Below are 16,562 nucleotides of genomic sequence, written 5' to 3' on the forward strand. Positions count from 1 at the left end.
CCTGGGTGAACATGTTTTGTACTGTTATAGGCCAGTGAATTTTGGGCAAGGGGGGCTGTGATAGCAATAGTATAATTTTTAAAAAAGGTACCCCCCCATTTGTGAAACCACATCCTTGTTGGCAAAGACTTGATAACATTTATGAGATTTATATTTTAATATGCTCTGTGAACTATACAAACATTAACCAACTGAAAAATATAAAAACCATCTTTAGAAATTTTTAATAGCTCAGTGATAAGAATACAATTTTGATTTTTCAAACTGAAGGCATAAATGTTATTCAAAACATGAACAAAGTTTTATATATACCTAGTCTAAAACCTTAAGAATTGTGTTAGAAAACTATTGCCACATTGCTATTAGAAGGTATAAGGGTTACTGCCTGATAGATCATACAAGGTCGAAGGATCAAACATGGCAGCTGGATCATTGCCAAAAGAAACAGGAGCCTGAAAATTGGGTGCCATAGGACATGATGGCCAAACAGGGGCTGCTGCTGGTATGGGGTTTGGCTGGTTAGTTTGGGGGCGTAGACTGAAAATTATTGTTTTGGTCAGCAATTTTCTGCAGGTTATTTGACAGATAAGTCAGAATATTTATCAGCTCTGGCATGCCCACTGCTCCCATACCAGGTATCTCCTGCCCTGCAGGTGGGTGTCCTTGTTCCGCCATCAAATTCTCTTCCTTTTCGACATCTTCTAATATACAGTAGATGTGAATATGTAATCAGAAATATCCTAATCCTCCTCTCTCTCAATTTTGGGTACCTTTCTGGGACATGAAGACCAGAATGATTGGTTGGAAAAAGTAGAGCCAGTAAAAGATGAGGATATTCATCCTCAATACCTGGCCCCCCCTAAGGGGCGAAGTTTGGCAGGCATGCTGGAAGTGGAATTATAAAGGCCTCCAAGTTGTTGGCATTGATAATTGCATATCTTACTTTGCGGTTCATGTAGGAATAGAGCCGACTGTAGAACACCGCATCACTGCAGGTCTGAGGGCAGGAGGCACATATCCTTGGTACATGCAGGCCAGATGAATCATAGAATCGTAGAGTTGGAAGGGACCTCCTGGGCCATCTTGTCCAACCCCCTGCTCAAAGCAGGATTCGCTAAATCCACATATTCCCAGACTGATGCCTTTAGTTGTGATCTTCTTTGGTAATTTCTGACAAAGGTGGGCACTATATCCCGAAACTTGCATGGATGTAACTTTGTACGTCTTAATAGAAAACATTGGAATCAAGCCTTTCCATATTGTAGTTTCAGATGTGGATGCGTTCTCACTTTTTATGCCCAAGACATCATTTTCCATGCAGTCAATGGTCTCTGCTGCCTGTGAGGATAGTAGCTTCTGTCCATAACTCTTTTCCTTGGCATTTGTGATTGTTGATTTTTGCCCATTGGCCCATATTATTCATATCTGAAGATTTGATTTTTTCCATGCAAATGAGGCAATGGAGGTCCATAAGGTTAAGCTTTCTGATGAGCTGTTGTATCTGTTGTGATCTCATTTATGTTGTTAATATCTGAACTCAATGAATCATTGGTTTTCCAAGGTGCATGAGAGATCCTCCAAGGTAAACATTTGATCCGGTGATGTATCAATTTCAATCAACCTTCTGTGTGTGAGCTTTATCATTTGCTGTTTGATTTAGTTCCTCCTCTGCTTTCTGAATCATCTCCAATGTGTGCTGCCTCTCCTAGTTTCTCCAGTCATTTAGCTCCTGGCAAACCATTTTTGCAGGACTCATCAGAACCTGACTTGGGTTGATCTCACCTAATACCAGACATTGAAAGAAATCCTTATTTTTGGGGTCCTTCAGATTGAAAAGAAGAATTCTGTACTTAGTTTTGTATCTTATACTAGTATCACAATATAAGCCAAATATTTCTTCATCATTTTCTGCCAGTTTTTCAATGTTTCCTCAGGCAACTCAAGATTCTTTCTCCTTAACCAAGTCAGAAAGAAGAAGTGGTCGGTCTTCTAGGCATCGAGCTTCTCATCAGGACTTCCTACAATGCCTGTACTCTGCTTCCGCAAACAGTTATAGGGGACTTTGCTCAAAACAGGGTAAGAGAATCATGCGGATTTTCTATATCAAATATCTGCTTTTTGGACTTTCTTTTTCCCAGTTTCACTTTTGAATTTGTTGGAGGAACAGATTCCAGCAGATTGTCAGTTGACCTTTCAGAGTGAACCAGATTTTTTACCTTTATAACATGTGTGTTCTCTACAAATCACAACATCGTCATTATCGGACACATCCTGTACTATTATCTGAAGGTCCAATTCTGGCTGGTCAGAAGGTCTCTCTAACTCATCCAGCATCTACACCTTGGAATTTACATTCCAGGATCCCAACAGAATGCAAGATTCATCTTCTGTTCTATTCCTGATAGCAGAGCCTGCATTCATCACCAAGCGCATTCTCTCGAATAGGCCACTTTTATCCCTGCTGGATGCTCTGACATCTTGAGAATTTGGGGTGACCATGGCATGTTTGGACTCCCATGTGGAAGGAGATTTTGAAACTCTTGGTACATCAGGATCAGGAAAAGATGCAGGATCTGGAGGGATTTCCACCATGAATTTCTCAAACCCAGTGGACTGTGACTATCATGATCATCTGGCTGTGATGGGTTCACACTAAGCCGTGTATCCATGTTGTATCTTTCTTTCTTGGTTCGCCAGTAAGAGGAGCTCAGTCTCCAGTCTCATCGCATTCCTTCCTAACATTTATGTACCTTAAAGAGCTCAGTTGAAAAGCTCCTATTTTGGTTGCCTGGTTGCTCACATTGGACACAATACACTTCATATAAATTTTATAAAGCAATGTTGTTATGTAGGCTCAGGATTTCATTACAAATATTTATTTGTCCACTATATTTGTTTATCTCCTTGAGAGCCATAACTTTGGCTGCATCAAATGGTAAGAGTTAAATACAAAACAGTGATGGCTGAATGCTTTTGAAGCGATAACTTCTATGAGTGAGACTGCATTTTCCTTCTTTACTGGATTATAATTAGGAAAATAAAACCTATTATTTGTAAATTACTTTGTTGAAACCCTCTGTGATCATCTATGGTGTCTCCAATATTTACTCCACAGCTGAAAGGAACTGTTAAGGAAAATTTGGCATGGTCACAGTTCTTTTTATGAACATCTTCACATTAGTGCACTTCTCTCTTGCATTTCAGGAATACATAGTAGCAGCTCTTTTGTACATTACTTGCCTGTGTAGCCTGGGAAAGTTGATTGTAATGATTCTCCCCTGTACTCAATGGGTTAAGCTTCTGTTTTTCTGGAAACGATGAATAAACATATGATTACTGTTGATTGTCATATTCTCCTGAAAATAATTCTTCATAGAGGGTCCCATCATACCATAAAAAATTATGAAATGTTTGTCGTCCAAGAAGATATTGCATACAGCTCTCAACATATTGTTGGGTTTCCATAACCATTTGCAATTTCAGGAAGGCTTTGACAGCTTGAGGTTTCAGGGTACACTTTAAAAATGTTTTTAGATTTTTTTAAACTATCTGTCTCCTGTCCACAATCACGTTATTCAGACTGCATTGTTGCTTCTTCTCATGAGCTTTAATAATAATAATAATAATAATCTTTATTTATATAGCGCCAACATATTCCACAGCGCTTTACAGTTTAACAGATTCAAAACACAAGCCATAAGTAACAATACAAAAATAAGACGAAATAAGACGACCCTGCTCGTGAGAGCTTACAATCTACAATGAGGTGAGGGAGATACAATGTACAGGTGTGTATTTACAATTGTATATTTGCAATGAAGGTCCAGCCATCTTGAGGGAGTGAAGGATGGATGGATATAGTGAATGGGCTACACACGCACACTTACACATAGAATGACTTTGATTAGTGAACGTGATAAGCCACTCTGAACAAATGTGTTTTGAGGGAGCGCCTAAAACTATGCAAATTGTGGTTAGTCCTAATTTCTTGGGGTAGAGCATTCCAGAGGATAGGAGCAGCACGGGAGAAGTCGGGAGTGGGAGGTACGGATTAGTGCAGAGTTTAGTCGAAAGTTGTTTGCAGAGCGCAGCAATCGGCTAGGCCGATAGACAGAAATGAGGGAGGAGATGTAGGGGGGTGCTGCACTGTGGAGAGCTTTGTGGGTGAGAACAAGTACTTTGAATTGGATCCTATAATGAATGGGCAGCCAATGTAATGACTGACGAAGAGAGGACACGTCCGAGTACTGATTAGCCAGATGGACAACCCTGGCTGCTGCATTAAATATGGACTGGAGAGGGGATAGTCAAGTGACGGGGAGGCCAATTAATAGAGCGTTGCAGTAATCCAAGCGGGAGTGAATCAATGCTACAGTGAGGGGTTTTGTTTCCATGGTGAGAAAAGGGCAGATTCTAAAGATGTTCTTTAGGTGTAAGCGGCAAGAGTGGGAAAGAGATTGTACATGGGATGTGAAGGAGAGATTGGTGTCAAACAACGCCTAGACAGCGCGCCTGCTGCCGAGGTGTAATTGTGATACCACCCACGGAGAGGGAAATGTCCGATTTAGGGAGGTTAGTAGATGGCGGGAGCAGAAGAAGTTCAGTTTTGGAGAGGTTAAGTTTCAGATAGAGTGGACATGATATTGGAGACTGCGGACAGACCGTCACTGGCATTCTGTAGTACAAAGGGGGTAAGGTCGGGGAATGACGTGTATAGTTGTGTGTCATCAGCATAAAGATGCTACTGAAAGCCAAATCTGCTGATGGTCTGTCCAATTGGGGCTGTGTAGAGAGAGAAGAGAAGGGGGCCAAGGACTGAGCCCTGAGGTACCCCGACAGCAAGAGGAAGAGGAGATGAAGTGGAGCCAGAGAACAAAACACTGAAGGAGCGGTCAGAGAGATAGGAAGAGAACCAGGAGAGAGCAGTGTCCTTAATGCCTAGTGACTGGAGCCTAGAGAGTAGGAGATGGTGGTCAACAGTATCGAAAGCTGCAGATAGGTCCAGAAGAATGAGCAGAGAGTGGTCACCATTACGTTTTGCTGTCAGAAGGTCATTGGTCACTTTGAGTACAGTTTCAGTCGAATGTAGGTGGTGGAAGCCGGACTGAAGGGTCTAGAAGGGAGTGAGTGGAGAGGTAACGGGTAAGGCGGGAGTAAACTAGGTGCTCCAAAAGTTTAGAGATGAAGGGGAGATTGGAGACTGGTCTGTAGTTGTTTGTGCATGATGGGTCGAGAGCGGGTTTCTTTAGTAATGGAGTAATGATGGCGTGTTTGAAGGAGGATGGGAAAATGCCCGAGGAGAGTGAGAGATTAAAGATTGTAGTTAGGTGGGTTGTGACGACTGGAGGAGATATGAGGGAATGGGGTCGGTAGTGCATGTAGTCGGACGAGAAGAAGAGATGAGTCTTGAGACTTCTTCTGTGATGGGATCAAATGTGGAAAGTGAGCCAGGGGAGATGCAGCAAGGGATGGGAGTCACAGCACTTGGTGGTTGGGAGCAGATTTCCTGATGGATATCTATTTTTTCTGTAAAGTGGGAGGCCAGGTCATCAGCACAAAAGTCTGTGATAGCGGCTTATGCTTTTGGCCTGAGGAGGGAGTGGAAGGTGTCAAAAAGTTTCTTGGGGTTGTTGGCTAGTGAGATCAGGGTGGTGAAGTAGGTCTGTTTGGCGAGGTGAAGGGCAGCGTTATAGGTTCTTAACATAAATTTGAAGTGGATGAAGTCTTCTGGTGTGTGGGTTTTTCGCCATAGGCATTCAGCACTCCTAGAGCATCGCTGGAGAAGTTGAGTTTGCGAAGTAAGCCAGGGCTGTTTAACTCTGTGCTTGGAGGTTCTGAGGGTGAGGGGAGCTACTTGGTCAAGGGTGCTTCTAAGAGTGTCATTGTGATGAACAGCCAGAATAGGACAGGAAAAAGAGATTGGGGACAGTGATGAGTGTAGGGAGTCTGAAAGTGTCTGAGGGTTAATGGCTTGTAGATTTCTGAATGTGTGGTAGGTAGGAGTGAGCTGAGGGGGTGAGGAATTGTGAGTGTGAAGGAGACAATGTTGTGGTCATAGATTGGAAGCGGTGAGTTATTTAGGTAGGAGATTGAGCAGAGCCAGACAAAGACCAGATCAAGGGTGTTACCGTCCTTGTGTGTCTCAGAGGTTGAAAGCTGCGAGAGGCCTAGAGAGGTGGTTAGTGATAGAAGCTGGGATGCTGATGTGGAAATAGGGCTGTTAATGGGGATGTTGAAGTCTCCCAGGATAAGGGTTGGAAGTTCTTAGGACATGAAGTGCGGCAGCCAGGCTGAAAAGTGGTCAAGGAAGTGGGTGGGTGAGCCTGGGGGCCGGTATATGACCGCTACTCTGAGGGAAAGGGGACGAAAGAGCCTGATGGTGTGGACCTCAAAAGAAGGGAATAAGTGATGGAACTGGGGGGATGACCTGGAAAGTGCATTGTGGGGACAGGAGTATGCCGACTACACCACCATGTCTGTTTGTGGGTATCGGGGAGTGGGAGAATTGTAAGCCACCATAAGAAATGGCAGCAGGAGAGACAGTGTCAGAATCCTGAATCCAGGTTTCAGTGAGGGCCAACAGATTAAGAGAGTTGTTCAGAAAGTAGTTGTGTAGGAAAGGAAGCTTGTTACAAGCAGACCGTGGATTCCAGAGGGCACAATTAAAAGATGGAGATGAGGGAGTGCAAGTAATATTAATAAGATTATTATGGTTTCGATATGAGGTAAGGTAGGGGTTGGGGGATGGTGGGCCAGGGTTGGGGGAGATGTCCCCTGAAATCAGTAGTAGGAAGATAAAGAGCAAATAGTTGTTGGAATTGTAAGTAGTTTTTTTCTGCAATGTGTTTGGGCAAGATGGGCTGAGGTTTCTCAGGAAGATGAGGAGTGCATGGGTGCTGTACATGGGAGAGGGAAGTATAGAGGGGCGGATGTGTATGAGTCGTGATGGAGGGGGGGATAGGGTGGTGAATGTGGATGGCAAGGGAACACAGGAGGATAAAAATAAAGCACATGGTTAAAAGGGAGACCAAAGTGTGGATTACCTGACTCCTGCCCTGACTAACTACCATGTATAACTGACGTTTTCATGATGCTTAGCTTCTGTGATGCTTTGCTTATGGGATGCTTGCGTGCTGCACCCCACACATGCGTGCTTCCCCTTAGGAACTTCTAAATATATAGGCCACACTACAGGGTCGGGAGAGAGGGATTGTGGGAGCTGGTTGGGTATAATTTGGCAGCTGGGGCCAGCACACCAGGGGATGGTTAGATCAAAGGCACTAGACCATGCTGTGTCAATATACTATAGCGCCTTCCACCTGATAAGAACTAGAGAGGCCCCAGTCACGGATCTAAAGCAGTATTACATACAGTGCAACAAATGAATTATACCAAAGCTTTAGCAAGCACATTAAAATATGCAGCCAAATGGTAAAGCCGCAGAAGTACAGAGTTTTACCATTTGGATATATTGCAGCAGAGAAATAGAGGCAACAGAGGTGGGAAGTTGTACCATTCAGGCTGCTTGCTAGCAGTGAATGGAGTAAATACATGCAGCGTGGCTCAGTTCAGCTTTAATGAAAGCATCCCTAATTTTCTGGCACTTTACTTTCCAGATTTCCTACTATTTAAAGGAATCTGTATCACTAGTTTTTTGACCAATTTAGGTGTTGTATTTTGGCATAAGTTCTGAAGTGTTCTCAAATTTGGTTTGAACAGATGCAGATTCTTTGTTTCTTTTTCCTTACTGGCAGTCCAATTTTTGACAAAGGTGTCTATGATGCCCAGAGTATAGTATTTACAAATGTGTAACCTCCATTGGGAACAGGTTGACAGCCCATGCACTGCATGTATGGGCATTATAACTCTAAGAGACCCGGTCCTTTACTTTGAGCCCATTTGGTACTGAACCCTTTTCAATGTCTACCTCTTTTCTGCAACGACATGACCAGGGTAAACGTGGTCTGTGCTGTTTATGGAAGTACAATGTTGGACAAGTGTGTCTGATTGCACTAAAATTTTGGTTACAAAATTCACCACCATGGGAAATTGTTTGTCAGCCAATGCACTGCGTGTATGGGCATTACTAGTGTAGGAGGCCTGGTCCTTTACATTTGGCCCACTTGTTGCTGAGGCCTTCATCACTGTCTCCTCCTTAACAGCCAATAGATGACCAGGGGGAACGTCTTCTGTGCTGTTATAGGCAGTACAATTGAGGGAAAGTATGTCTGTGATAACAAGAGTATATTTGTTACCAAGGTACCCCCGCATTTGTAAACCACATCCTGGTTTGCAAATACTTCAGAAATTGTTCGTGCTTTAAAGACATCACTTGTAAAGCTCAGTTTTTGGTTGACTGGTTGTTCACATTGGACACAATATACAGCATATTACTTTGATAAAGCAATGCTGTTAATTTGGCTAAGTAGCTAACTAGAAATATATCTTTTGACACAATATCTTTTCTCGAATTGAAAGCCGTTACTTTGGCTGCATCAAATGGGAAGTGTTTAATAGCAAAAAGCGACAGCTGAATGCTTGTAGATGCAGAGTTCGTAATGTAATAATTTTTGGCTGAGATAACTTGTATGAGGGAGACTGCATGTTCTTTCTAGGATACTAAACAGGAATAATAATAAATGCTGTTTTTATCTGTTAAGAAATTTTTGGAAAGGATGTCAGATTATCTATTGAGTCTCCAATATTTACTACACATGAGAACGGAACAGTTATGGAATATTGAGCATGATCACAGTTATGTTTTAGAACAACTTCAAATTCTTGCAGTTCTCTCTTTTTTTCCGGAATACATAGTGGCAGATAGTTTTAACATTACTTACCGATAGATACTGGTCAATAACATTATCATGATTATCCGTAGTAGTCTATGGGTTAAGCTTCAGTTTTTTAAGAACGGCTGAATATAGATATGATTGCTGTTAATAGTGTAGGGCGAATATACAAATAGCTCTTTTGAATCCATATTGAAATATACAGAATGCATTCAGACAATTGGCTGCATTTCTGGTAAAAGATGTACAGCTGTGAAAGAAAAATCTCATCCTGCCACAATCTGGAGAACTGTTTGTTTATTGACTTCACAAACAGTTCTAAGCTTCCATATATTAGTGGTTAACTTTACGGTTTACTTAACATCTGTCTGTGGTGGTTTTACTAAATCCTTGTGGCTTTTATATTCTGAAGCGTTTATGGCTCTTCATCTGATGACTACATGATATCTCAGTTTCATCTGACCTTGAACCCTGGCCACTTGAAGGGCTGGGTGAAACTTGAGTTACTACATAGTGTAAATCACTATATAGGACCAGAGAAACAAGACAAAGACAGATGCCAAAACTGGGGTACCTGTACATGTACAGTGTGTTCATACCTGCATAATTGGGTACGCCCAGGCAGTGTACTGAATCTCCCAGGGGTTCTCTGTCTTGGTGTTGCTTCTCTGATATTCCAGACGGATGATGTTTAAAAGTCTTTTGGTGATGATGTAGCTATACTGTATGTAGTTAATCTTTATATATACTGAATCATTAGATGTATGTAATCCCTATATGTGCTTAACCTTTGTATATTAAAATATACAAAAGTGTACGCACTCATACTATTCAATCATGCTAGTCCTTTATTTTTGTACTTTGAATTAAAAAAGAGTTATATTGCAAGTATTAGCCATCTTTAAAGCCGTATCTGAACCTTAGTTTTAAAAAATTGACAAATAAAATAGCCAAATTATCCATTACATAATTCTGCAAAGAGGGAACCAACATACCATTAAAAATACGAAAAGTTGATTGTCCTTCAATGTAGTGCATCCTGCTCTCAACATATTGTCAGGATTCCAGTAACATTTGAAAACCAAGAAAGGGTTTGACAGCTTGAGGTTTCATGGTCTTCTTTTTTTTTTTTTTTTTTTTTTTTTTTTTTTTTTAAATCTCCTGTCTCCAATCACGTCATTCAGACTGCATTGTTGGTTATTCTCAAAAGCTTAACTGAAAACATATACGACTTCGTGTCACATTAGTAAACTTTATAGTCTTGCAAGGATTCAAAGTAATCTATAACACACACAAAAGAGGAAAGAAAATAAGCTATGAAATGGGGGATCACCACAAATGATTGGCATTTAGAGAAACAATTTTTATTGACATGTAAAGACCACAAACAACTATAAAAGCATTTAAAAAGTCACACATGTGACATGACAACAACAATCAAATGGCTCATAATAGAGCCTACACCCTGTAGTAACACTCCACAAGCGTCGGTGACCAAATACCTGCCCATATGAACAGCATACCAACTAGTGACTGAATAAATTACACTAGATACCCCCAAAGGAGGGGAAAATTGTGTAAATGCAGATGAGATAAAGTGGCGACCCCTGAACCTAATGAGGAGGGAGAAACCACAAACAGATTTTTACAAGTCAAAAAAATGAAACATATTATGACATCTGCAAATGAATAGTAAATGGAACTAGGTCACCAAAGCCAATAGTACCTATGATAAAAATCATGGATAGATATAATGAACCAGCAACACACAGACTGAGATATATAGCAACAATCACCCATGCATTGCAGCCTGGAGTGCTGGCATCAGTTGGCAGGACCAATGTGCAGTGAGAACAGGGCGGGAAAGTGCCCGACGCGTGTCGCCACTTGGAGTGGCTTCGTCAGGGGTAATGAATGTGGTCTTAGCCCGTCTTTATATATATGGAGAAGAGAATAGACAATAACACACAGCTGCGGCGCTTACCCGGCATACATCGGTCAGTCAGTGATACCGCGCATGCGCCGACATTCAGTAGCAGGAAGCGCGTCAGAGTCAGAGGTTACCATGGGGACCAATACACCGTCATGTTGCGAGCACTCACGGGCAACATGTATGGCGCATGCGCCAGTATTAGAGGCAGGAAGTGCGTCCTGGCTCATAGTTACCATGGAAGCAAGTAGTGTATGCTTCCCATCAGTGGAACAGCGCAGGCGCCGGCATTCAGACATCTCGCGGCTAACAGTTACCATGGAGGTCAGAGACGCTTACCCAGTAACAGCGCAGGCGCCGGCTTGTATTGTTGTTTACTATTAAAGCGCATCTTGGCTCATAATTACTAGAGAGAAAAGCACATATCCAGGAACAGTGGGTAAATAGCCATATAGGGGAAAGATACAGCAACCAAAAAATATACCATAATGCCGAAAAAAGCATAACAAAGGCCAAAAGCATGGTTCAGTGTGAACACTGCCATACTAAAATGTAAGAATATTCAAAAGGTATATTAACATAGATCACACCTATGTGTACCACCCTCACAAATGTCAGTTGTTTCTCTGTTAACCATAATATCCAAATACAAAGCATATGTGCTTTAATCACCAAAAAGAAGCCTGTCAGAGTCCAGGCTTTTTGAAGCCAAGACGCAGATCACCAACAAGCGTTGCAAGAGGATTGGAGTGCAGATATGAGCAAAAAACGGTATGCACACAAATATTCCAGTATGATCAAAATGCCAGGTAAGTGCCAATATTGCAGGGAAAACAATATAATGTATAAACATGAAAAGTAAGCCCACTATTATAAGGCATCAAAAAACAACCCTGTGTGGGTGAAGGCGTGTAAAAATAAACAGTAGACCAACATGCCGATGTGAATCACTCACATGAATCAGCTGTTTTCCCTGGTACCACGATGAATAATGCCAATGCACATAAATTCTTTAGTAACAAATAAAAATTAGTGAAAATGAGCAGGCCCAACTGTAGACAAAAAATGATGACCAATTTCAGTTGCTTAGTCACCAATAACAAGGGCCCGTCAAAATCCAGCACTTCACGCAACGGGTCATGAACCAGACCAGACGCAAGTTAGCAATAACTATTGAGAGATAAAAAGAGTAAGGTACAGAGAAACCAAGTACGATACGCACATATTATTCCAAGATGATCATTGTGCGAAATGAGTAATAAACTTGAATGGCGATATGATAGAGTATATTCCATAAGTCATCAATAATGAATCTAAATAAACAGCAAAATTGAAGTGGCGGCGCAGTGCAATGCGTACAGGGAAGAAATAAGCTCACTGCACTCAAATCAATGGCCAACCTCAATAGCAACGCAATATAAATAAGCAGCAAAATTGAAGTGGCAGCACAGTGATGTGCGTACAGGCAAGAAATGAGCTCACTGTATTCAAATCAGTAATAAAGTAACTTGGCACTCAACTGAATAATCCTTTGCAAATTAGATTTATTTTATAATTTATTGCAGTCCTGGAAACGTTTCGGCCTATTATCGGCCTTCCTCAGTCTGCCGACTGCTATCGCGAAATACTAATCCGGTACCCAAGTAAGGATTCCTATGGAGATTTCAGAATGTCATGTTGATCTAAATGGTATCTCCTATTATTATAAGAGTGGATATACTGATTTAAATGCCTTGCAAAAAGGAATATATAACCATACATAGAGAAATGTATAAATCTCCTTGGAGGTATCATGGACGCTTAATCTGTTTGAAACTAGTGCTGTATAGTCCAGGAGGTAAATGGGTCCATATGAAGCTTGTTTAGATATGGAGGTGGCATACACAGGTGGGACGCGGTATTCCCCCGCTCGTCAGCTAAACAAGCTTCATATCTAAACAAGCTTCATATGGACCCATTTACTTCCTGGACTATACAGCACTAGTTTCAAACAGATTAAGCGTCCATGATACCTCCAAGGAGATTTATACATTTCTCTATGTATGGTTATATATTCCTTTTTGCAAGGCATTTAAATCAGTATATCCACTCTTATAATAATGGGAGATACCATTTAGATCAACATGACATTCTGAAATCTCCATAGGAATCCTTACTTGGGTACCGGATTAGTATTTCGCGATAGCAGTCGGCAGACTGAGGAAGGCCGATAATAGGCCGAAACGTTTCCAGGACTGCAATAAATTATAAAATAAATCTAATTTGCAAAGGATTATTCAGTTGAGTGCCAAGTTACTTTATTACTGATTTGAATACAGTGAGCTCATTTCTTGCCTGTACGCACATCACTGTGCTGCCACTTCAATTTTGCTGCTTATTTATATTGCGTTGCTATTGAGGTTGGCCATTGATTTGAGTGCAGTGAGCTTATTTCTTGCCTGTACGCATTGCACTGCACCGCCACTTCAATTTTGCTGTTTATTTAGATTCATTATTGATGACTTATGGAATATACTCTATCATATTGCCATTCAAGTTTATTACTCATTTCGCACAATGATCATCTTGGAATAATATGTGCGTATCGTACTTGGTTTCTCTGTACCTTACTCTTTTTATCTCTCAATAGTTATTGCTAACTTGCGTCTGGTCTGGTTCATGACCCGTTGCGTGAAGTGCTGGATTTTGACGGGCCCTTGTTACTGGTGACTAAGCAACTGAAATTGGTCATCATTTTTTGTCTACAGTTGGGCCTGCTCATTTTCACTAATTTTTATTTGTTACTAAAGAATTTATGTGCATTGGCATTATTCATCGTGGTACCAGGGAAAACAGCTGATTCATGTGAGTGATTCACATCGGCATGTTGGTCTACTGTTTATTTTTACACGCCTTCACCCACACAGGGTTGTTTTTGATGCCTTATAATAGTGGGCTTACTTTTCATGTTTATACATTATATTGTTTTCCCTGCAATATTGGCACTTACCTGGCATTTTGATCATACTGGAATATTTGTGTGCATACCGTTTTTTGCTCATATCTGCACTCCAATCCTCTTGCAACGCTTGTTGCTGATCTGCGTCTTGGCTTCAAAAAGCCTGGACTCTGACAGGCTTCTTTTTGGTGATTAAGCACATATGCTTTGTATTTGGATATTATGGTTAACAGAGAAACAACTGACATTTGTGAGGGTGGTACACATAGGTGTGATCTATATTAATATACCTTTTGAATATTCTTACATTTTAGTATGGCAGTGTTCACACTGAACCATGCTTTTGGCCTTTGTTATGCTTTTTTCGGCATTATGGTATATTTTTTGGTTGCTGTATCTTTCCCCTATATGGCTATTTACCCACTGTTCCTGGATATGTGCTTTTCTCTCTAGTAATTATGAGCCAAGACGCGCTTTAATAGTAAACAACAATACAAGCCGGCGCCTGCGCTGTTACTGGGTAAGCGTCTCTGACCTCCATGGTAACTGTTAGCCGCGAGATGTCTGAATGCCGGCGCCTGCGCTGTTCCACTGATGGGAAGCATACACTACTTGCTTCCATGGTAACTATGAGCCAGGACGCGCTTTCTGCCTCTAATACTGGCGCATGCGCCATACATGTTGCCCGTGAGTGCTCGCAACATGACGGTGTATTGGTCCCCATGGTAACCTCTGGCTCTGACGCGCTTCCTGCTACTGAATGTCGGCGCATGCGCGGTATCACTGACTGACCAATGTATGCCGGGTAAGCGCCGCAGCTGTGTGTTATTGTCTATTCTCTTCTCCATATATATAAAGACTGGCTAAGACCACATTCATTACCCCTGACGAAGCCACTCCAGGTGGCGACACGCGTCGGGCACTTTCCCGCCCTGTTCTCACTGCACATTGGTCCTGCCAACTGATGCCAGCACTCCAGGCTGCAATGCATGGGTGATTGTTGCTATATATCTCAGTCTGTGTGTTGCTGGTTCATTATATCTATCCATGATTTTTATCATAGGTACTATTGGCTTTGGTGACCTAGTTCCATTTACTATTCATTTGCAGATGTCATAATATATTTCATTTTTTTGACTTGTAAAAATCTGTTTGTGGTTTCTCCCTCCTCATTAGGTTCAGGGGTCAATACTTTACCTCATCTGCATTTACACAATTTTCCCCTCCTTTGGGGGTATCTAGTGTAATTTATTCAGTCACTAGCTGGTATGCTGTTCATATGGGCAGGTATTTGGTCACCGACCATTGTGGAGTGTTACTACAGGGTGTAGGCTCTATTATGAGCCATTTGATTGTTGTTGTCGTCATGTCACATGTGTGACTTTTTAAATGCTTTTATAGTTGTTTGTGGTCTTTACATGTCAATAAAAATTGTTTCTCTAAATGCCAATCATTTGTGGTGATCCCCCATTTCATAGCTTATTTTCTTTCCTCTTTTGTGTGTGTTATAGTCATTCCTGAATAAGCTGGGGTTGGATCCCACTTTGTCATTTCAATACCGTGGTGCCCCTGCTCTTTGGTTCTTATAGATTCAAAGTAATCTGTTTCACTCGCTTTTGGACTAATTGTTGATATTTTTAGCAGCCACAACTCTCAAGTTTTGGTGGAAAAGATGCATATTCTTTCCTTTTTTTACTTGCAGTCAGTTCTCATTCACTTTGTGTAATTTTCTATGTGATTTTTTTTATTTGAACTTTGAGAAATGTAATTGTTTTGGGAAAAACGCACTTTTCTGACATTTGAAAATAATTTTTTGGAACCATGCCTTGTGTAACGTCCACCATCTTGCTATGTACGATATTTGCCTACAGTTTCACAGTTCACTGAATGCTTCTATTTGCCATCAGAAGACTATTTCCGTGAAGCCACATTATTTTCTTTATCTGATACACCAACATTTGAAAAAAAGAAAAAAAAAAAAAAAGATCTTCAAGTGTTTTGGTCAGAAAAACAACACTTTGCATGGAGGTGTAATTATTTTTGATATGTTGAAAATCTTGCACCGAAGCCCCATTATTCATCACTTGTGTAGATTAACTTAGACCTTTTATGTCTATCATTGGCGACTTCTGGATGTACCAAATAAATATCATGAAGTGGATTTTCATGGGCCCATACTGTATTCGTTTTCAAAGGTGTAATGGGGTGCATATGACTATGCAGCAGTGCTGGCCTTGATGCCAATGTGTAAAACAAAGAGAACGGGAGTACCAAATTAATATGGTCAAGTGGATTTTCATGTGCCCATCCTGTATGTGGGTTTCAAGGTGAAATGGGGAGCATATGACTATGCAGCAGAGATAGCCTTGCTGCCAATGTGTATGACAAAGTGTACAGGAATACCAAATGAATATGGAGAAGTGGCTTTTCCTAGGCCCATCCAGTATGTGGGTACCAAGGTGTAATGGGGTGCATATGACTATGCAGCAGAGATGGCTAATACAAAGAGAATGGGAGTACCAAATGAATATGGTGAATTGGATTTTCCTGGACCCATCCAGTATGTGGGGTACCAAGGTGTAATGGGGTACATATGAATTGGTAGCAGGGCAGGCCTTGCATTCAATGCTACCTTGTTTATGAAGGCCCTCCTGGACATCTTATGAAAGGGGTATTGGGATGCGTCGTAATTCTTGGCAGCCCATACACTCACAGCATAGGCTACTACAACAATTTAGGATACCCACTGTTTAATAATGCTCCTTTAAGAAGATTAATGCCTCCTGATGTAACGGGGGCCTGGGTGCCAGCTGTGATGAGGGGCTTTAACTCTTCAGCACCTGGGCTCTCTGAAACTACAACTTTGGAGTGTGTCTTGGTGTTAGTGCGGCATGTGTGTAGT

Source organism: Dendrobates tinctorius, unplaced genomic scaffold (assembly GCF_039654945.1).
Source record: "Dendrobates tinctorius isolate UK_male_01 unplaced genomic scaffold, ASM3965494v1 ptg000338l, whole genome shotgun sequence".
Taxonomy (NCBI): Eukaryota; Metazoa; Chordata; class Amphibia; order Anura; family Dendrobatidae; genus Dendrobates; species Dendrobates tinctorius.